This window comes from Ambystoma mexicanum, chromosome 3q (assembly GCF_040938575.1).
Source record: "Ambystoma mexicanum isolate Mex_15411 chromosome 3q, UKY_AmexF1_1, whole genome shotgun sequence".
NCBI classification, from domain to species: Eukaryota; Metazoa; Chordata; class Amphibia; order Caudata; family Ambystomatidae; genus Ambystoma; species Ambystoma mexicanum.
Window position 1 is genome coordinate 827,932,768 of NC_090926.1, and position 22,830 is coordinate 827,955,597.

The following is a 22,830-nucleotide window of genomic DNA, read 5'->3' on the forward strand; positions in this document are numbered from 1 at the left end:
ATTTGCAATGAAAGAAGGACTTGGGAAAGTCATGGACAAATTCCAGAGTAATTTTCCCCCGTATATCGCAGAGACAAATGTGGCTGCCCTCTTCTTCATTTGGTGCACAAATGGAGAAAGCAAGACGCAATGTCAACAAGGCTGTCTGTGCCTTTTTGAGAGATGTTGGTATGGCCTCTTTTCACAATGAAAACATTATGTTTCGTAGTACACACATTTTCCGCAGAGATGGAGTACATCTTACTTGTGCTGCCAATCAGATTTTTCTAAGAAATATACAAAATGCATTGTAAACTTTTTTGGAATTACAGCTATCCAGTTTGCAGTAGGTGTTGACCATTTGAAGTTTTTGAAACCAGAGAAAAGTGCAATGGTTCTGACAGGGCAGCACCGCAAACACTTTACAGGTCCACGGACAGTCCGCAGACTTCTAAAAATACAAAGAGCTCTGCAGCATTTAATTTACACTTTTAATTTTGAACTGTGAAAAGCAGCTCTAAAAGAGCCTTTTTTGGGGGGGTGTTTGTTGGTTTATATATCTTTTGGTTTTTTAAACACAAAACACAAGGAAAGGAAGGGAAAGGAGGATAAGGGCCACAGGGATAAGAAAGGGCTGTTGTAGAGAGTAAGATGTATGGTGGGCCCTATTGAAGTAGATAGCAGTCCTTCTCATACTCCTTGACCACAGTCTCGAAAGCACTTCAAAGGTTCTCCCCCCGCAGAGTACTGTGTCGCAGTACATACACAATACTGTGACCTTCGAAAGGCTAGGATCAACAGTATCAAATATGGCCTGCAAGGCAGCTGGAGGGTTGCACTGCCCCACAGGAGTGTCTCTTGTGGTGGCAGGAATGGAAAAGGAGGATGATGCAGGGGAACTCAACCTACTACGTTTATCGTAAGTTACATCCTTACGAATCGCCCAACTGTGGAACGACTTTAGGTGTCGCTACATTGAGGTAGTACCATAGCTGTACAAACCCAGTTTCCCACGACTCACCACCACCTTGCACTGATTGCCGGTCACCTTGTTTGCACATGCTTTTGGTACTCCATCAAGAGTGGTAAATAACCTCCACACCCAAGAATCATTGTGAGCAATAGTAGTAGGGACTTCCACTACCTCATCTTCTTCATCTTCTTCAGCACTCTCCTGTGTATCCTCAAGCCTGTTCCCCTCTGCAGGCCCTTGGCAAGGTGTTGGTAGTGGAGTGGGTGGGGGTGTTGTTGAGACAGCAGTAGCACCAACAGCAGCCATGGATGCCATCAGGACAGCTGTTTTAAAGACAAGAGCAATCCAATGCAACAAGGAGCAGTCTCTGTCTTGGAAGCCCAAACACAGAATAAGGAGCAGCTCTGGGGTGTGGCCTTTTATAGGGGTGCTGGGACGTGCTTCTCAGACACCTGCACTGTCTGCGAACACTTTGAACACCAAGAAAGGGCTCAAAAAGTTCCAAAAAGTATGCAGATTGCCGGGGACATGGACTCGGACATGTGCAAGGGTGAACTTTTCCAAGAAAATACCTTGGATTGCCCCAAAAAACACTTTTAGGTGTACGTGGGTCCGGACAGTGTTTGTTACTCTTAGCCTGGGTGCAGTCACATGATGACATCGCAGATACGTTTGCGTATGGGACGGCTGTCCGTAGGACACTAAGGGGGTAATTCATAGAATTCAGCGCACAAGTGGCGCACGCGGCTGGCGCACAGTGTGCGTGTGCGAATCCCTGCGCCAGCCGCATGCGCTAAAATACATTTCCGCGCACAGCGTATTCATGAATTCCAGCCACCAAAACCAGCCGTGTTGCACAGTGGTGCAGCGACCCGGCAGCAGCGCCAGTTACTCCCCCAAGAACGCCCCTTGCGCAGGGAAAAGCCATCAAAATCCCCAATCCAGCGCAAAGGGCTGCGCTAACCCTGTACCAGCACGGCAAGCGGGGTACGTGTATCACTAGGGTGCGCAGGAAGTTACTCACGTGATTTCAGCTGGGTACGTGTATTTCAGGGGTGCACGGGAAGTTCCACACGCGATTCTATTAGGGTACGTGTATATCAGGGGTGCGTGGGAAGTTTCACACGCGATTTCAGCAGGGTACGTGTATTTCAGGGGTGCGCAGGATGTTTCACACGCGATTTCAGCTGGGTACGTGTATATCAGGGGTGCGCTGGAAGTTCCACACGCGAATGTCCTGGGTACGTGTATTTCGGGGTGCGCGGGAAGTTGCACACGTGAATTCAGGGGTGCACGGGAAGTTCCACACGGATTTCAGCAGGGTACGTGTATTTCTGGGGTGCGGGGAAGTTTAACACATGATTTCAGCAGGGTACATGTATTACAGGGGTGCGCGGGACGTTCCACACGCGATTTCAGCAGGGCATGTGTATTACTGGGGTGAGGGCAAGTCACACGTGATAGGCCCTGTGCGAGTGGGGTACGTGTATTTCGTGGGTGCATGGGAGTCCTACACGTGAATTGGCAGTGTGGGTCCTCCCAGGTGTTCCCTCTATACCATCCACGGCCCCTGCAGGCAGACCACACCACAGGGGACTACCCTGCACCCCTGGTCATGTCCCACAGGCAGCCCATCCACCATGGGAATGCCCCCCAGCCAAGCCACATGTCACCTTGCACTAGTGATCACCAACACATTACCCCATTGCACCCCCACCCCACAGCAGTGCAGGGCACCTGCCAGCAGGCCCCCACTCATGTCCCCTTGCACACCCACCCCCCAGCAGTGCGGGGCACCTGCCAGCAGGCCCCCACTCATGTCCTCTTGGACCCCCACTCCCCAAGCAGTGCAGGGCACCTGCCAGCAGGCCCCCACTCATGTCCCACTCATGTCCCCTTGCACCCCCACCCCCCAGCACTGAGGGGCAACTGCCAGCAGGCCCCCACTCATGTCCCCTTGCACCTCCACCCCCCAGGCAGTGCAGGGCACCTGCCAGCAGGCCCCCACTCATGTCCCACTCATGTCCCCTTGCACCCCCACCCCCCAGCACTGAAGGGCACCTGCCAACAGGCCCCCACACATGTCCCCGGCACCCCCACCCCCCAGCAGTGCAGGGCACCTGCCAGCAGGCCCCGACACATCCCCCAGCCAACATGTCATCAAAATCTAGATCCCTGGCCCTTATGGCCAGCCTCCACATGCCAAAGACCCACCCAAGTATTGCATCCACCCACATAGAAATGCCAATTACATGATACAACCCCAATGGCAAGTATGTAAATGAACACATGTCCGTCACACACACACAATGGGTGCAAGTGAATGTCAAAACCCATATCATGACATGCATGAAACCAATGAGATGATACCACAAATGGAAGTATAAAAAAATATATATTAAAGATAACATGAACGTAAATCAAATTAAACACACAACAATGGGAATCACAAAAGAAATGGTCCATGTCTGATAAATTATGAAAATCAAGAAAACATAAGCAAAAGAAATCCAAAAAGAAATGTTGTCCAAAGTCACAGTTCAAAAAATCAAATCCAAGGGAAAATAAAAATTAAAAACCATTGCTCCATGGTGAACACAAAAAAAATATTAAAAATGATGAATCCAATGTAAAACTATGTACAATTAAAGAATCCAGGGTCCATGAGCCCAATTTAAGAAATGAAACCTACCAAAAACTACTACCTAATAAAAAAACTATATACAAAAATGTGGTCCATTGTCCAAGCGGTCCAAAATAAAGAAAAAACCAAAGGAAACCTAATTCTCACTTACTAACTATTTACATGGGCAGCGGGCAAGTCCAATGGCTCACATTTTGATGTCCCGGGCCAGGGCATCATCGAACTCCTGCTCGATGTCCTGGAGGCGGTCCTCTTCCATGGCCCCGAGGGTTCACAGGGACGATGACATCTGGAACTCCAGGTCCCTGCGAATGGCCTCAAGGCACTCGGCCCGCCTCAGGGCCCTACGCATGGAGTTCTCTGCCCTGACCATCGTGAGCCGTGCCTCTTCCACCCGCTGCCGCTCCGCATCTATCGCATGGCCCAACCACTGCCACACGGAAGACACTTCCCGTCCAGGTTCCTCCTGCCCTCCGGCCGATGCCTGCCCCTCCGATGATGAAGGCCCCGAGCCATCATGGCTCCCACCTTGTTGCTGCTGCTGCTGTGCCGCTGCCTGTGCCCTGGCTCCTGCTGCCTGCACATCCTCCTCCAGCTGGGGTGCAGTTGTTGAGGTGGCCACCACTGCTGGACGTCCGACTCCCGACTGTGGCAGGGATGTGTCCTCCACCAGCCTGGCCGCAGGGTCAGAGGCAGCTCCACAGTTCACCCAGGTGATACATGGGTGGGAAGATGGCACGGAGGACGACTGGTGCATAGGGGGTTCAGTTGAGGAGGGGGTCGTAACAAGGTCCAGAAAATGGAGGAATCCGGCCCTGGTGAGCTGTCCCAGTGGGTCAACGCGGTCAACGAGCCATGAGAGAAGACGTGCAGTTTCCTCATGAAAAGACTGCAGGTCAGCTCGCATGGCACGTTGACGCAACGCAACCCCACCCAGGACAGGCTCAACCCAGTGCCGGATAGCCACATCTTCAGGGAGAGGAAGGCCAGTTGGTGTAAGCCAATCCCCTCCCTGAGAACGGGTCTGGATGTAGGTATGCCTGCTGGTGCAAGATGATGCAGTCACAGGATCAGGATTACACACAGGCGCCTCCGCGGCGGCCTGTGCTGCCTCCTGTCCCTGCCCCTGCACTGCACCACTAGCACCAGTAGAATCCCCACCTCCAGACCCCATCTCTGTCCCTTGCACGGCCTCCTCCTCCACCAAACCCTCCACCAACCTGGATGACTCTGTGCCATCTTCCTCCGTCGGGCCCTGTGGGGTCTCAGCTGCCCCTTCGGAGTCCAACTCCAACCTCCGCCTCTTGGACCTCCCCTCGGCAGCTGCGACCTGGGATGCGGCACCAGACTCCTCACTCCCCGACGAGATGACAACCTGGAAGGGGAGCCGGACCTTGCGTCTCCGGCTGGCGGTGCGATCCCTGCCGCTGTGCTCCACAGCACCCTCTCCGCCCTCTTCATCAGTCGACGCTGCAGACAGGGAGAGATAGGAGACAGGCATCAGGGCACTGTACAATGGACTCATACACACATGACAGTTGTACATGAGTGGCATTGTCAAACTTCAGACATGGCATCACAATCCCCATCACACATGTCATTGCAACTCACACACATGAGCTATTCCACAACCATATTGCAACAGCCAGCACCATCCATACACATACAACAGCATGAGCAGCCAATGGTGAGCCAGACATCACATGAAACACAGGGAGTGCACTAGACATGCACACACGCCACCACAATTACATGCATATGTACACCTCCGCCAACTGTCGCAGTGATGAGATTGGCATCCATGTCACATCTGGCAATCCGTCTTCTACATATCAGTCTCACATGCATCCATGTTGCATCACTGTTTCACCCATGTCAAATACATACACATGCACATGTACACGGTGCAGATACATGCAGCTGGAACCAACATCCATGTGTGACACCACAACCATGACAACTGACATACACAGTAATCCAAACATGTGTGCTCACACATCTGAATTTGGCCTGCATGCTTACCCACACATACACCACCATGTGTCTCACACATGAAAGGACTTGCATGTGTCAGCCTCACAGCCCTGTACATACAAATCCATACATGGCCCTACAAAACCACATGTACAACCTGCACACTACTGGCACACCACCACATGCACAGCTTCCAATCAGTATGCATGTACACTCCAGACGGGTCTGCCTCTCAAGGACCTGGACGTGGAGCGCTGGGCATATGCGTTCCAGAAACCTCATCTGATGTTCCGACAGGTGGCCCCAGCGCCCCTTTGCATCTGCTGCCTTCAAGAGGCACCGGGCCTTGTTGAGGGTCCTGGACCTAAAGTCCTCCCAGCGCTTCTTGACATGTTGGAAGTCGTGGACTGCCACCCCCTCCGCGTTGATGGCAGTCACGATGTCCGTCCAGATCCGAGTTCGTTCTTCCTTGTTGGCGGCCGACCTTCCGAAGAGGGCATTATACTGCCCCAGGACTTGCTCCACCAGGACACCAACTTCGGTGGCAGTGAAGCTGGTGGCCCTCTGCCTCTCTGGCTGGTGGTTGCCAGTGGTGCCAGATAGTGTAGTGTCCGACATGGCAATCCCAGAGGCAGGTGTGGATGGGCAACTGGGTCCTGGGGCTGGGCTGTGGAGCGATGGAATAGCAGTCGGGAGTCTTCGGTTCCAGCAGGGGTGGTCACAGCAACAGCACCCCGTGCTGACGTGCAGGCAGCAAATGGCAGGGCACGTGGGCAGCAGGCAATCAGGCAGCAGCAGACGGCAGGTGGGAGCGTGCTCGGGGCTCTGGGGGGCAGTAATTCGGCCTTCTGGGCAGGAGCGTGGTCTTCCGTGTGCAAACGCGTGGCCAGCTTGATACGGAGTGATTTGGCACATGAAAATCTTGCACGTCAGCGTGTAATTCGAGGAAAGGCCCTTAGCGCGTAAGCGCGTCAGCACGCGTACGCAATTTCATTGGACCAAAGGCCCTTAGCGTGTAAATGCGTCTGTGACGTGCGCGCGCGGGCGTTTCCCTGAACCTGGGTGCATGTTACACGTCCAAGAACTGCACGTCCGAGTGTCAGCTCGTATAATTGGAGGATCGTATAATTGGAGGATAGGGCCTTAGCGCGTATGCGCAGAAGTGACGTTGGACGTGTGGGCCGGTTCAAAAGGTACGTGTAGGACATCATTTACTTGTACATGATTTTCATGGAGAGCGAGTGGGTGAATTCTGTACGTCTTGTCGGTTCACACGCGATTTACTTCACAGCGTTTCTAGTTCGTGCTCCCTGTTACCTCTGACAGCTTTTTTCAGATTTTCTGTTGGGCCTGTTTCCTCAAACAGCGTTCACTTCTTCTTTTGTCCTGTCTCCTCAGACAGCGTACAATTCTTCTTTTGGTGGGGGTGTTGCCAACGTGCACACGTGCGTATTTTTCACACTCTTTTTACAGGCAGATGGTGAGTCGCGCACGTATTTACCAACTGTGCTTGCCCCGTGTGTCGCATACCCCTTCAGAGGTCATTGTAGGCTGTGTGTAACACGCGTACGTTCATTTTTGTGTTTCTGGGTGCCACAGCGTAGTGCGGGTTCATTTTTCCACGCACGTGGTCTACAAAGGGTTGCGTGCACGTTATTTTCTGTTTTTGGAGTGCCTGTGCATTGCGTGACCCATCATCTTTCCCCAGGGGTCACATACAGCCTTGCTAGAGCACTAGGGTATGAATTCCATCTAGTACCCTACCCCTTTGACCCCCAATTGCCCAGGACAATAGTTTACAGCAACTCCCATACGCACAACAACATCAGTGCCATGGTTGGGAGGCGACCAAGCAGTAAGGGTGGCAAAGGTGGCCGAGCCTCAAGAGGTGGGTGTGGTGGGCGCGGTAGGGGACGTGGCCGGGATTTGCAGGGTATCCCTAGCCCCCCATGTGTGGAGGACCAGTCAGGGACACCCATGCCCCCCCCATGGTTGTGGCAAACGTGGCTGACACCATCTCTGCTCAGCCCTTGTTGGACCGGCCCATTGTGGCACCTGACCTGGCACAGGATGACTCCCAGGCTGACTTCCAGGTCGCCAAGTCTAGGCCACGTGTGGTGGTGCAAGTTGGTGTCACCAGGCCACGTGAATCAGGGGCAACTATGTCATCTGCTGCCCCGAGTAGGCAGGGTGGGGAGGCTGCAGGGGCAGCTGCAGCACCATGCACCCCAGCTCTGACTCTCCCAGCCAGGGCAGTATTGGTCCCAGTCCATCTTGCTAACGTTCCCCCTGACTACGTCACACTTCAGCCAATGTCTGCACCAAGTCCCATGCTCGGTGTGCATTCCCACACTCCAACTACCCTGTCCACCGGTGCTCCTGCCCCTAGTGGCCAGAGCGGCGTAGGCCACTCAGGATCCACACCAACTTCCAAAAGAAAGAGGAAGAATGCTCGTCCAGTACAGGCTACGCATTCCAGCATGCCAAGGAAGCCTAGATTCAATAATGCCGAACGTGATGCACTTGTGCAGTATGTATCCGCACATGACAGCGAAATGTTGATCACTTCAGGGTCCAAGACCACACCTGCTCGATGTCAGGCACACTGGCAGACCGTCACGGACATCATAAGTGCCCTTGGATTTGTGAGGCGCACAGCTGGTGAGTGCTACAAGCGCTGGAATGACCTTAAGCGCAGAGCAAAGAAAAAGCTGGCCTCAAGTCATGCCGCTACTCTGGTGCCTGGAGGTGGGTCTCCACAAGAGGACATTGAACTCACTGTACATGAGTCTTTTGCTGGGACCTACATCACAGAGGAACAGATCCAAGGTGTGGGAGAACTGCCAGATTACGAGGCATTGTCCGGTGAGTGCACATACATGTGTGTGTGATCCATGTGTATGTTGTATGTGTGAGGGGTTCTGATTGAGTGCCAGGTGAGGGTGTGTGTGCCTGAGTGGTTTGGGTCACCCATGTGCTTCATCCAAAACATTCTGTGCCCCTGGATTTGGGTATTACAGTATCCCTTCTGCCCACAGTAGACATTTTGTGCAACATCACGCCAGTTGCCCTTGAAGTGGCATCTTGCAACAACATTGTTCCGTATTTTTCAGTGTTCATTCAGGCTGATTGTTTCAATTTCCACACTTTCACTACGCATTTCTCAGCCCTATTGTCAAACAATATGTGACATGCCTATGGTACATGCCATCTGTGTGATGGCATGTGTCATGTATGTGGATTGGACATGCAGCTCACAGGCCAATGTGTGATGGCACTGCTAGCCAGCATGCAGCTAATGTGTTGCTCTTCCATCTTGGTGTCATCAGTGTCTGACATTTTCCTCCCCTTCAAACTCAGTGACAGTGCATGCATGGGAGGGTTATAGTCATGTGGGACATGTGTCAATCAAGTACTGTGTCTGTAGCTTGTCAGGCCTAATTGTGTGCCATGGTGCTAATGCCTGTTTCCATTTTTTGTCTTTCATGTTTTTGCAGGGGATGACGCACTTGATGCTGTTGAGGGTGAGGAGATGGTGCAGACCCAGAAGCGATCTCAGGCACGACCGGGCACCAGTGGGGGACGGGGTGTGGTGGTGGGTGAGAACCCACTCTTGCTGCAGACCTCTATTCAGGTGTTGATTCGGATGATGAGACCTATGTGGCTTCGCAGGTAGGTGTTTCTGGAAGGGATTCTGTTCTGTACGACCCACCTGCACCAGGGGTACAGCCCACTATGGGGATGTCAGTGTTGGTAGGTCCGACTTTGGTGGTTACGGATGCAGGGCCACACTCCGCAACATCTGATCCTGTTCCTGGGCCAGCAGATCAGAGGGGTAATGCAGTCCTGCAGCCTCAGGCAGTGCCGACACAGCAAGGCACAGTTCGCCTTGCCCCAGACAGGTGTGGTGCCCGCAAACGCGGTGGCCGTACGCCACCAGGCAATACCGCATGGGAGCAATCCATATACGGTATGGCAAACCAACAGGCAACATCATCTGAGATGATGGCTCAAGCAATGGAGAGGGTGGCCACTTCCATTGTCCCCCCAGAAAGGCAGATGGAGCAACTACAGCAGGCAACAGACTCCATTTGCCAATCACTCAGGGAGGACATGTTGGCATCCAATAGGGACAGACGGGCGGCCCTGGACACTCTGCGGGAAGCCCTTTCTTTAAAGTCCCAGGGCCAGAGGGAAGCCTTGAGGGTAGAAGTCCACCACCTCAGGCAGACTCTTGTGGACCTTGAGGCTTCCACTGTCACAAGGACAGAACAGCTGCTGTAGCGGGTCACACGTACGCCCTCAGCAGAGATGCAGGCAACTCGGGAGGAGGTCAAGGCATCACGTCAGGTGGTGCATGGGGATCTCTGCACCATATTCCTCCAGAACGAGACCTTCCACACCCGCATGCTTGCTGCCATGGAGGACCAGACTAGGGCTTTGCGTGGGCTGCCTCCCATAGCACCACCACCTCCTGTGCAGCAGCACAGAGTGATGAGAGCGACCACAGCGATTCTAAATCTCTCACCATAGCGTAGCCGTGCAGGCCATGAGCCCATGGAGGTGTTTTTTTTCGCAACATCCACACAGGTGGCTGTTGGTGTGCACCCTGTCCTCGGACCTCCTGGGTGGCCTCCCCCACAACCCCTGGCCCTCACATGGCCATTTTTGATTTTTGATTTTTGGTTTTTTGTTACAGTGTGTTGCCTTGTGTGGCTCCCGTGGGCATCCACTGTATTCCGGCTGGGCACATGCAGGCTTGTCCTGAGTTTGGGTTAGATGCTTGGGTTCGTGAGACACACACCCCTCCTGCTTCCCGTTTCCATGGGCTTGCAAAGGGTGTGCCCAAGTGACAGTGACTTACACAGTGACGCTGGACTCCCATGACATGTGTGGGCAGTCTGTAGTCAATACTGTGTATACATTGCTAGTGCATATTGTTGTAGTATTGTACACTGCATGGTGTATTGATTTGTGCTTGTGCATCCATGTCTCCCTCCTAATTTGCAGGTTCATTCCTCATGTCTTCACAAGGCCGTCTACTTTGGAGATGGAGTTCATGTTGTAAGCAGTGCACTTCCAGATTTGCGTGCCACCAATACTGCACAGTTGGAAGTGGTCGCTGTGCTAGCATCACCAGGTTGTAAGACTACGTATCCTTTAACTTAGTACTGTCATGTGAATGCTATGTTTGGGGTTGGGTAGCTGCATTGTAGTGTGGTAAGGATTTGGTCATGTGTGTTGTCAGTTCTACATTAATGGGAGCATATTGTGTGTGGCCAGTTTCCATTCAGGACACTGTACTTTGTGACACTTGTGTCATGTTTTGGGGATTCCTTTGTTTGCTCTCACATGGCATGACATGCCATGGTGTGTTGGGTGGCGGTGCTGGGGAGGGGTTGGGTGACATGGCACTGTTGTCATGTTGTATCTTGCAAGGGGGTAATGATTTTAGCAGCATAGATGTGTGTCTTTTGATGACACAGCATTGGTGGTGTTTGTGTAGGTAGGGATGCACACTATGGAATACTTCCATGTGAACAATCTCAGGCTGGTATGGTTGTGACAGTTGACTGTCACTTGACTCATCATCATTGATAGTCAGCTGGTATGTGCCAGGGCTGTGTGCACTCCACAGGGGTGTGATATTAGGTGAAGTAATTATCCACCAGCTGCGTACGGGCTGCCTCACCCTGTGCCCTTTCCCCTCCCATGCACAGTGGGCGTGCATGTGGTTGGGGATGTGGGGGCACCCCCATGTCCACAGCCAGGCACCGGCGTGTTGCAACATTGTGCAGGACACATGCTGCCACTATGATCCTGCACACTACTGGGGGAGCGTATAACATCTGCCCGCCAGAACGGTCAAGGGAGCGAAAGCGTGACTTGAGCACTCCGAATGTGCGCTCCACTATGCCCCGGGTTGCAATGTGGGCTGTGTTGTATCTTACCTGGGGTGGCGTGGTGGGGTTCCGAATTGGCGTCATCATGTGGGTGCTCAGAGGGTAGGCACTGTCCTCTGGGGAGGTGGTGATGGGTATCATTAGTGGGGTTGTGACTTTACTCAATATCTGACATGCATGCATGTACAGTGGCATTTATACTCACCAAGCAGCCATGTATCGCCATGCCGGCCAGCTTCTAGGTTTCGGTATAGGGTTGACATTCTGTAAATGAAACTGTCGTGGGTGGACCCTGGATAGTTGGCATATACTGAGGTGATGATTCCCTTGGCATCACATACTATCTGGACGTTGATGGAATGCCAGTGCTTGCGGTTTCTATAGATGTGCTCAGATGCCCTGGGGGGACGTAGAGCCACATGGGTGCAATCAATGGCACCTAGCACTTTGGGGAATTGTGCCACCCCGTAGAAATCCTGGGCGGCAGCCTGCCTTTCTGCAGGTGTTCTGGGCAGGTATATGTGCCTGCGGACTGATGGGCGTGTAGTGATGATGGCCAAGACCTGGTGTAGGCAGCGTGACTGCGTGGCCTGTGACACCACCCCCACTATGGCACTTGTCCACTGAAATGATCCAGTGGCCAAGAGGTGCAGTACATTAAGGACCTTCTCCCAGGGGCTGAGTGCTTGGGAGCACAGGGTGGGTGATGTGAGGTCATCCTCCCACTCACTGACCAGGTCGAGTATTATGTGAGGTGGAAACCTGTACTTCCCATACACGTTGTCATCAGGCCTCCCAAAAAGGCTGGTTCTGGGTGTAAAAATTCTGGCCCTGACTATCCTCCTCCTCCTCCTGCGGTATCCCACGGCCACTGCTGCTAGGAACGATATATTTATCCTGGCGTCTGAGCTTGTTTGTTGTTTGCGCGCACTTTTATGATGCGCGAGTCAACGTATGCCTGCTTCCTGCTGGCGTACGTGTTTCCGGATTGGCCCGTCTTTTTGGGCGCATGCCTTAGCCACGTTCGATTCCATGAATACATGTTGTAGGCGAGCGTGTGAAACTTCCCGCGCACCCCAGTAATACACGTACCCCGCTCGGCCAGGCCCAATCGCGTGTGAAACTTCACACAAACCCCTGAAATACACGTACCCAGGCCAATCATGTGTGACACTTCCCACGCACCCCAGTAATACACTTCCCCCTGTTCACCCAGGCCCGATTGCGTGTGAAACTTCCCACGCACCCCTGGAATACACGTACCCCGCTCCCCCAGGCCTGATCGTGTGTAGAACTTCACGCGCACCCCTGAAATACACGTACCCCACTCCCCCAGGCCCGATCGCGTGTAAAACTTCCCACGCACACCCGGAATACACGCACATGCTATTTTTCACGCAGCGGGTGTTGCTGTTTGTCGCGTACCCGTTTGCACGTCATTTGTCCTAGGGGGCCACAGTATGGGACATTCATCAGAGCTGTATATTCGTGCTTTTTGTTAGCGCACATTTTGGCGCACATTTTTTTCCAGCGCAGGGACGCTACCGCCTGCCTTCGTGTGGTGGACGGGTTTGGGTCTGTGCGCGTCTTTGCCTGTGCCCTGGTTTGCCCTATTCGATTCCATGAATATGTGTTGTAGGCGAGCGTGTGGGTGTTCCGCGCACTTGCCTCCTGTACTTCCCCCGTGACGGCCACATTTTCACGAGTTGTTCCCCATTCCGAGTGTTACGCCTCGTGTTCCGCCTACTTTTGTTATGTGCACCGTGCTATGTGCGCTTTCGCTGTGGCCTTAGCGCACGCCGTTAGATGACCTGTGCGTCAGCACACATCCCTGATTTTACTCGCGCACGGACTTCCATGAATAGATGTGCGCTGGTTTCCCTGTGATATTCGCACTTTTACTGCGATTTTCGCTCTTTCACTGCGAATCGCACGTTTTCGCACGCTTGCGCCAAAGTTTTCAGTGCACATTAATTCCATGAATTGGCCTGTAAATGTCCTATTCCTAGTTAATTTTGATGCAAACAAAGCCAACACTGGCATTCCTTGCATCCTAGAATACAACAAGCTATGTGTGACATTTGTGATGTCATCGTTGATGTCCTAGGTGTTAGTTCTAGCAGTCCACTGTGGAGGAGCGAGTTATGATTGCTTAGTTTACCATAATTGGCAATTTCTGGGGGTTTCCGTTTTACTTGTAACCATAACGTCCCTTTAGCAAAGTTTTTCACTGAATTTCATAGCTTTTTATTAGTGCAACTTAACTACAATGTCCCTTTAACAAAGTTATTTATCTGAATATATATAGTTATGGTTAAGTTGCGTTACTAAAAACCTATTAAATTCAGTGAAAAAACTCAGTGCTGCTTTACATAGAAACTAAGAAGGAACTGTTCCCGGAAGAACTGCAAAGTACTGAAAGCAGAACTGCACTACTACGTGGAAAGTACACTGCATTTTTTCCTATAAGTGCCCAGTTTGTTCAGTGTACAATAGTAGAAATAATGATTTTTTTTTTATTTTACTCAGAAATGGCAAGCACACTAGAATGGCTGGAAGAACATTTCCCTCATGATGAAATGAGTGAAGACAGTAACCCCATTGGTACACAACACAGTCTGAAACGTAAGACAGTTAATACACATTGCTTCACACATGCCTGACAGATATTATTTTCTTTAACAGTACATACAGGAATTGAAGAAAATGCACCAGAAGCAGTACCTCTTCCACAATGGCATGCACGCAAATAAAGTGAAACAGACTCTGTAAATAATAAACTGGACAGCCTGGATGCAAAAATTGAGCGATTGCTAAACTATTTTGCCAACGTAAAAGATTTTGTACAAGGACATATGGAAAAAATAAAATACCACTGCACCACCTGCACCTGTACCCCTTGCCCCTATCCCAGCCAACTGTCCCCAGAAATTCCCTGTAAACAGAGACGTTATGATGAGACCGCAATCCCTTCCTCCCCTGATGCCCAAGCTGTACAAAACCACAATTCCCCTGTATATGTCTCCATGTCTTATCTGCTACCCCTCCCTGTCCTAATTGTACCTATTTATTTGTGTAAATAAAGTGTTATATGTATACTGTTGCTGTGTGTGTGTGTTTTCCTTTTTTAAAAGCCTGTTGAAAGTCTTTGGAGTGCGCGACTGTCCGGCCTGTCCGTAATCAAAATGGATGTGTTCGTAGGACACCACGCATGTTCGCAAAATGATGACACACCTTAAATTCGTGTCCGGCAGACACCTTGGAGAATGTGTGTCTCATCCCCTATGTCCTACGAACACCACCACTGTCCCGCATGTCCGAAATAGGTTGTGACGTATCTTCATTAGTTCGAGGAACCCACCCGTGTCTGGCAGATTCCTGGTCACATGTGCATACCACCTCCTGAGTCATGTGAACAGTGCACCTGTCCGCCGTACATGTGTTTCTCTTTTAATTAGTTCAGGGAGCCCAACCCTGTCCGTAGGACACCTATGCACAAGATCACAATGTATCCCACGCAATAGGTGTCCTGCGGACAGCCATCCCATTAGTGAATGTCCACAATGTCACAATGCTACTGCACCCTTACTGAGCATCAGCCCTTATTATGGACAGGGTCCGGGCCCCTGGACATTGAAAACGTGCTTTTTTGGGCAATTCACAGTGTTTTACTATGAAACTAAACCCTTAGGGGGGTCCTAGACTGTGCCCTTGGTGATCTGGAGACTTTTCAGAACTTTCTGGGCCCACTTTGGGGTTTGAAGTGCTCCCCAGCACCCCTATACAAGGCCACACCCCAGAGCTGCTCCTGATTCTGTTTTTGTCTGTCCAGAACAATTGCCTTTTGCTCAATTCTGCTGTACTACTTTTGGAGCTGTGCTATAGCAATGGCAACCATGGCTGCTGCTACTGCCTCTGCCTCAGCACCACCCGCACCCTCACCACCACTGCCACCTTTCCAAGGGCATTGGGAGGTGAACAGGCATGGTTATGTAGAGAGGGATCAAGACGAGAATGAGTATGAGGTAGAGGAAGTCCCCATTGCCTGCAGCCAGCGTGAGTCTTGGGTGTGGAGGATATTTACCACTGTTGGAGACGTGCCCAAAGCTTGTGCAAGCAAGGTGAAAAGCACTAAGTGTGATATGGTGCTCATTCGCAGCAAACCAGGGTTCTACAGCTATGGCACCACCTCCATGCGGCGACACCTGAGGTCGAACCACAAGGCGGCAGTTCGGAGTGTCGTACGCTTCAAACAAGGCAGTAGGTTGAGTTCCTCTGCAGCATCCTCTGTATGTGCTCCTGCGACCACAAGAGACACTCATGTAGGGCAGCGGATCCATGAATGACCCTCGCAGGCCATATGCACCACAGCAGACCCTTACCTTTCGAGGGTCACTTTATTGTGCATGTATTGCAACGCGGTACTCTGCAGGGGGAAGAATTTAGCACTGCTTTTGAGGCTACGGTCCGGCAGCATAAGAAAAACTGCCAACTACGTAAGGGAGGCCCACCCAACATCTTCCTCTCTCCCCGTGCCCTTTCTTATTCCTTCGGTTGGCATCTCTACCCTACCCTCCCTTCCCTTCCTTTCCTTGTGAACCATATATAAAAAATCAACCCCCCCCCCAACAAAAGACTTTTTCAGAACCTCCTTCCACTGTTTAACAATAGAATTCCCAATGAAATGATGCCGGCCCATGTGCAGCATGTGAAGTCCGCGGAAACCTAAAAAACAATGTCAGTGTGGCACCATCAAACACTACACTCTTTTCCAGGCTTAAGTGGTGGCTTTTTAAAAGAACCTTTTTGTGGTGTTTGTTTGTTTTTGGAAGGGTTGAAGTGGCCAACACCTACTGGAAAAATGCTTCCTATACTTGCAAAAAGGAATGCAATGCATTTTGGATATTTCGCAGAAAAATCTGATTTCCAGCATCAGTAAAATGGACTCCATCTCTGCGAAAAATGTTTGTGCTATGAAACATAATATTTTCACTGTGGAAGGAGAACATGCCAGCATCTCTCAGAAAGTTGCAAACAGCCTTGTTGACATTGCATCTTGCTTTCTCCATTTGCAGACCAAATGAAGAAGAATGCGCCACATATGTCTCTGGACAAAGCAAGAAAAAAATTACTCGGGAGTTTGGAAAGATGTCCATGACTTGCCCAAGTGCCTCCTTCATTGCAAACTGCAGAGAAATTCAGTAACATGTTCCTCTTCATTGAATAATAATATTAATGTCTGGATGATGTAACATCACCAAAGTAGCTCAAAGAGGAACCAAATTCAGCCTTTTCATTCCACGCACTCCATAACAGTGGACATCCACATGATGGAATCCAAGATGTGCAGCAACTCCAGAGTGCTCTCCATGCACTTCCAACCAATATACCCAGGAGTCCCTCAAAATCCATACACTCTGCCTCCTGAATGACACGGCCAGAACCATAGCCCTCTGCACTTTTCTCATCAAACAAACGTTCTGCCACAGTCTTTCTTTACACACCACACCCAGGAAACCTTATTGATCAATCCCCAGGCCTCCACAATTCCATTTACATGCCTGCCATCCTAAAAAGCCCTGGATGTGGCATGTGCGATCTGCGACCTACCATAGGGTTCACGGATAAATCGGCCAATTCAAGGGGGTGGGGAGAGAAATTTTATGCAGGCTAGGAGAAATTTCAGTGTCTGTGAAAAGAGCCTTTTTTCCTTTTTTTTAGGTGCTACTGAAGAAACGCCTTTTGAGTTCTATGTTTTTTTTTTCTCTTCTTTTCCTCCTTACTACCTTACATCAACCTCTCGAAAGCATCCCTTAGCTTCCCAAATAAATGAGCATTTCCAAGAAAGGACAATGAAATGCCATAACCAGTAAAGTAGTGCGCACTAAGCGAATCAATGTTCTCATTGCAGAAAACAGATATCTCAGAACTTCCAAAAACCACATCCATGCCGCTATTAACAAGGCACCTTGCAACATTTTGCTGGGGATTGAAGACATTGGGATCGTTCCATTGTGCTCTTGGTACTATTTGTTAGGGAGAATTCTCCAGAATGGCTAATGTCCCTTACCTACTGAGTCCCTCAGCATCTTTGTTGGATTTCTAGGATTACTTTTTTTAATCTGGTAAAAGTGTAAGCCTTTTTTCCTACTCTTACATGTGTTTTGCTGTGTGTTTTACATTTGTGTGTTCATAGACTGTGGAGTCTCACCTACTGCAAAAAGGCATCATCTTTATACTGTATGTCACACAGCACCTTTAGTGCAGTGACACAGGGTTGTCTTTTTCAGACTTCCCACTTTAAACTCCATTTTCTGGGATGACTACTGTCTCCCAGAATATGTAAAGTTGCCATTGACTTTACTAGTCTTTATTTAAATTCACAGACACAGTACAAACTATCTTCCATAGAGTACTGGAAAGGGTTAATAGTTATCACTTTTTTGTCTGTTTCTCATGTTACATTATTTCGTACCCTTTCTCTAATATTCGGCTGGGGGCAGTGGTATCTACCATTGTTTTCCTACTGCGTACTATGAAAATAGCCCTGGTATTGTTAGAGGCTCTGTTAGTAGCCTCAAACTTTAATCCGCTGGACCCCTTTAATTTTATTTGGCTCTGGTCGGGTTTATTCGCCATTTCTTTTTGTAAAGGTCTTTCTCGTGTTTTACTCTGCGTGCCAAACCAGGTTTGGTTCCTTTGTTTGCCATCCTTTGGCAGGCTTCTGCACAGAAGCCCTCCTTAGGTGCCTGAGTGTCTGGGTGGACAGGATGTGAGGGAGGGTTTGAGGCCCCCTACACAGGGTCTCCTTGGAGACCCTAGTCACACTCTTGTTTGTTTGGCTAGGTGACTGTCCTGCCAGGACAGCCACCCTGCTGTGTGATTGACAGCCAGGCTGTGTGAATGGGGGAAAACTGCATAAATGCAGGTCTCTGGGACTTGGAAGGTAGTCGCCACTGGGTCGAGAGAACCGAAGAGAAGCTGAAGGAAGAGGACTATTGCAAATACTAAACCTCCCGGTGAAGCTCTGCTGCAGGTCCGAATCTCCTGAACTTCGATGTCAGAGAAGATCTGGAAGGAATCTTCTTCCCTTGAGCTGGTGGGACCAACCAGTTCACCAAACACCAAGCAAGGCCTCCCTCCCCTGGTCCAATTTACTGTGCATTGCTCCAGTGAACCGGATAACCAGGAGGACCGGACCCTGTTTGCGTTTTAAGGCACGCACCATTTATTTGTTGCTTTGCTCTGCTGCTGGTTTCTTCCCTGGGCAGCGCAGGACCTCCAGTCTTCCTCCTTCTTGTCAGTCTGACAGTCGCTTCAGGAACCCTGAGCCTGCAGGACATGCCAAGAACTTCTGCCTCAGCAACAGCATTCTTCTTCTACTAAGGTACTATGCAAACCCGGTTGTTCGTTCTGTCCGACCGCAGTGAAAATGTTTGAAATCTTTCGCCAATCCGAAGGCTTCTCCTTCTCTACTCTTTTAAATAACTTTTCCTCCCACCAACTTCGTTTTGAACTCTTGGCAAAGACTTAACCGCAAACTACTCTGAACTGTGTGATCCTCTGAAAATACTCTGTACCATTAACATTGGCCCAGGCCTATTGATTTGAATCTTAGTTGTAGTAAGCCTTTTTTAGATTGCCCTGCCATTACTTCTTGGTGTTGTTGATTTTTTAATAACCTTTCCTCCTCATTTAAATTACTGTAGTGCCATTTTGCCCACACTTCATTTTGAGCTTAACTTGTCCAAAATTGATTGGTTGTTGTCTAGTGTATTAAGATTGTGATTTTCTGCTGCTTTATAATAGTGAATTGTTGTATAACTGATGGTGTAAATAAATCTATATTCTTTTACTCAGAAACCTTGAGTCAGTGTTTGTTTGAACCATAGTAATTGCTTTCCTTTTAACTTCTCATGCTGCTCACTTTACTCCTGAGATAAGTCTGCCTGCTCAGCAATGATATCTGTCCAGGGTTCAAGTTGAATGGTTGCAATGTTTCTTATTCATTTTCACTATGTGCTTCTCCATCCCATTTGGAGCTATACCTACTTCACAGCGCTCAAATTGTATGCAACTGGTAGTGTAAATTAGTACACCTTGCTTTCATGCGTGTGTTAAATATTGGTTATGTTGTTAGTATGATTAGGTTTCAAACAGTTATAAGTATATGGTAACTTGTTATATTAAAATAAAGAACGGCTACTGAAATGTATTTCTATTGTGTGTTCTACGTAGATACTTTCTACCGTACTGCCTGTGTCACAGCTTCCAGATGCCAACAGATGGCTTGTGGAATCAACACTGGAGGATTACCATAAGCAGTGTTTTTTCGATCAGCGTTATGTGGGACGATCGATATAGCCCTATGTGTCCATTTGCGTTTCCAGCTATAAGGAGCAATATTTCAGCATTCATGATGTAAGAAGGCGGACAAGCAAGAACGTTTGCCTTTTAAAATGCAAAAAAGACTTGTCTTCTCCCACACGGAGCACCAAGGGCGGTCATTGAATTGTTTTGATAATGTTCCATATGACAAGACAAGGACACAAAAGGACAAAAAACATTATCCACTCCAATTTACCCACAAAATTAAAAAAATGTTTGTTTCCTGGAGTTTATAATTTCTTGTGAAGATTCTTCGAAAAATAAAAGCACTTGCAACATTGCAGACTATTCTTGTGTTATTGAAATATTCATTAAAGCAATGCTAATATGGCAAGACAGAGAAGGTATTCTTTGTGTGAGCATGCCGGTTTTTATCTTGGGTTTATCTTCCTGTCTCAACAGGCATGGGTGATGACATGTCACATTCGACTATGCTGGCCACAAACGTAACGAAAATAGCTGGAGCAGATCGTTGTGACAATTGAAGTCAGCTTTGGGGGCAGGTGTTTTGATTTAATGCCGCAAGCTCACCTAAATTTAGGGCGATCAATCCATGAACACGATTAGCGCAAGATGGACGCCCCAACATGTTCTTTTTGCATCTGCAAAAGTGAGGAAAACTAAGATTAGATGCATAGGAAAAAAGTTTACCATCAATCAACGTACACACTCTGCACTCTTATATGCATAGCCTCCAGGCATAAACCTAACAATATAGTAGCTAGCACAATTACATCCAACTGCATACAATCTAATACACCCAAGATTCTCAACACAGTTAAAAAAAAATAACTGATACACACCCTGTCCACTTTGGTACACATACTATTACACCACTTGCAGCCAATACACAAACCCTTCAGTACATGGCTTCCAGCCATACACCCAACAGTCTAATAGCTGCTTACAATAACCACAGCATAATATAGACATGCACCCAACAATAAGTGAACTGCCATAACCCACACACATAACCCAACCACCTGAGGCCCTGTCCACTTCTGTACAGATAATATTTCAGTACCTACAACAAGTCAGCACACTCTTCAAACCAATAAGCCAGCCACCTAAGGCCCTGTGCACTTTTCTGGTATTACTACATCAAAACTGCATAGACCCTCACCAAGACAAACAATATCTATGCAATTATTACTGTCATACTTCCTTGCAATCTGCACATCACACTCTGCACACATATATGTGCAATCCATATACCAGTATCACAACCCACAAACAAAACACAGCCACCTGAGGGCCTACCCACTTCAGTTAACATACTATTACAGTACTTCCAACCAATGTCCAAACTCTTCGATGCATAGCCTCTGCATCCAAGACTCTATTAACTGCCCACAACCAATACATAATAATACAGTAAACTACCCAAGAATCTGCTCAGTAGCCACAACCCAAATACATAAACCATCCACCTAAGGCCCTGTCCATTTCTGTACACATAGTATTCCAAGACTTCACCCAGTGGGCACACTTTTAGACTGTTAACTCCATCACCTCCACCCATGTACCCATGACTGTAGTAGCTGGTCACAATCACCACAACATAACACACTCATGCATCCAACAATCTGTGCACTGGTCACAAACCACACACATAAGCCAGCCACCTGAGACCCTGTCCACTTCTATACATACAGTAATCCAGTACATACAACCAGTCACCACACTCTCCAATCCAGTAAGCCAGCCGCTTCAGGCCCTGTCCACTTTTTTAATTAAGCAAAAGCTTTGTTCTCTCAATTCTGTTGGAATCTAAAGTTGCTATTACATGAGACATCGATGCCAGGTATCAATAGTACTTGTGTCACATAAAATGCAGATTTGTATACCTTTTATTGGACTAATTGGAAATATTATGGATTATGGATGGAGATGGAACACTGCATTAACTTTCAAAGTCCCACAGAATTCTTTATCAAATGGTACAGAATAACAAGAGAATGTCATGAGTAGCAAAGAAAGCACACTCTCAATTTAAACGTCAAAGCTGAAGGAAAAGTATGCATGGAATGAAGGACTGGTGAAGCTGTCTGATCTAAAGGAGCTTTCAACTTCTGAAAGCAGAGAACACATAACAGTTGTCATGAAAAAAACCGTTCACATTTGCAGCTGAGAGATACATTTTAAGAAAAGAAAACGTATTTATTACCTAAAACTTGGTGTTGTTTTAAAATCATATTAAAGTGGAACATTTTGAAAACACATCTTTGAAAAGTAGGGCATGTATTTCATTTTCCTCACACAGAGTCTAATAGTGTTTTTCACAGCCATTATGTTGTATCAGGCCCATTAAGTGATTTCAATACAGCTACTAAGGATTACTGGATGCTATAAAACGTGACACTACAAAATATGTTCACCAGGTTTAACTGGTGCTCTTTCCAATGTTACCTTGGCAAGCCACAAACTTCACAATGGTCCCTCCCTTGTATGCAATGTGGTGGATACAAAATGCATTATCCAGTTTGCCACAATGCAATGTCTGCGGTTATCTCATTGCATCTCATGTTCGTCAATGAGTAGTGATCTGCAAACATTCAGAGCATGGACTGAAACAGGTGAGATTTGCCTCACATTGCCCTTCTGCCCACATTGTGAAAATAAATGCTTTTCTTGCATTTTTGGCGATTTCACTCCACAGACTGGCCCTGTTTTGCATCATCAGTCATCCAGCCTGGTGATGGTATGAGGAAGTAGGTGTGAAGCGAGGGAGTTCAAAGAGTCCTGGTAGTGAAGTTAATGATCTTGTCGAGAGGACAGAAAGCATAAATGGGGAGACCAAAGTTGAGTCTGGTAGAGTAGTCCAGTTTAGAGAAGAAAAGAGTGGTTAAGAGATGCTTGGCATTGTTGAAAGGAAGGAGGTGCCTAATGTTCCAAATATTTAGGCGGATTAATGCAAGCTTCTGTTCCAGTTTTGGAGATGAAAGGTGAGAAGGTGTGAGAAGGGTCAT

At 48.8% G+C, this 22,830-nt stretch overlaps 1 long non-coding RNA gene across 1 annotated transcript in view; it reads right to left on the reverse strand.

Annotated features, from left to right (window-relative positions):
* The window catches only part of LOC138581926 (uncharacterized), a 189,479-nt gene that overhangs the window by 36,841 nt on the left and 129,808 nt on the right, over positions 1-22,830 (reverse strand). Inside the window, exon 4 of the long non-coding RNA XR_011304878.1 lies at positions 20,393-20,463. This is a non-coding gene — a long non-coding RNA (uncharacterized lncRNA). The remainder of the gene's footprint in view (positions 1-20,392; positions 20,464-22,830) is intronic.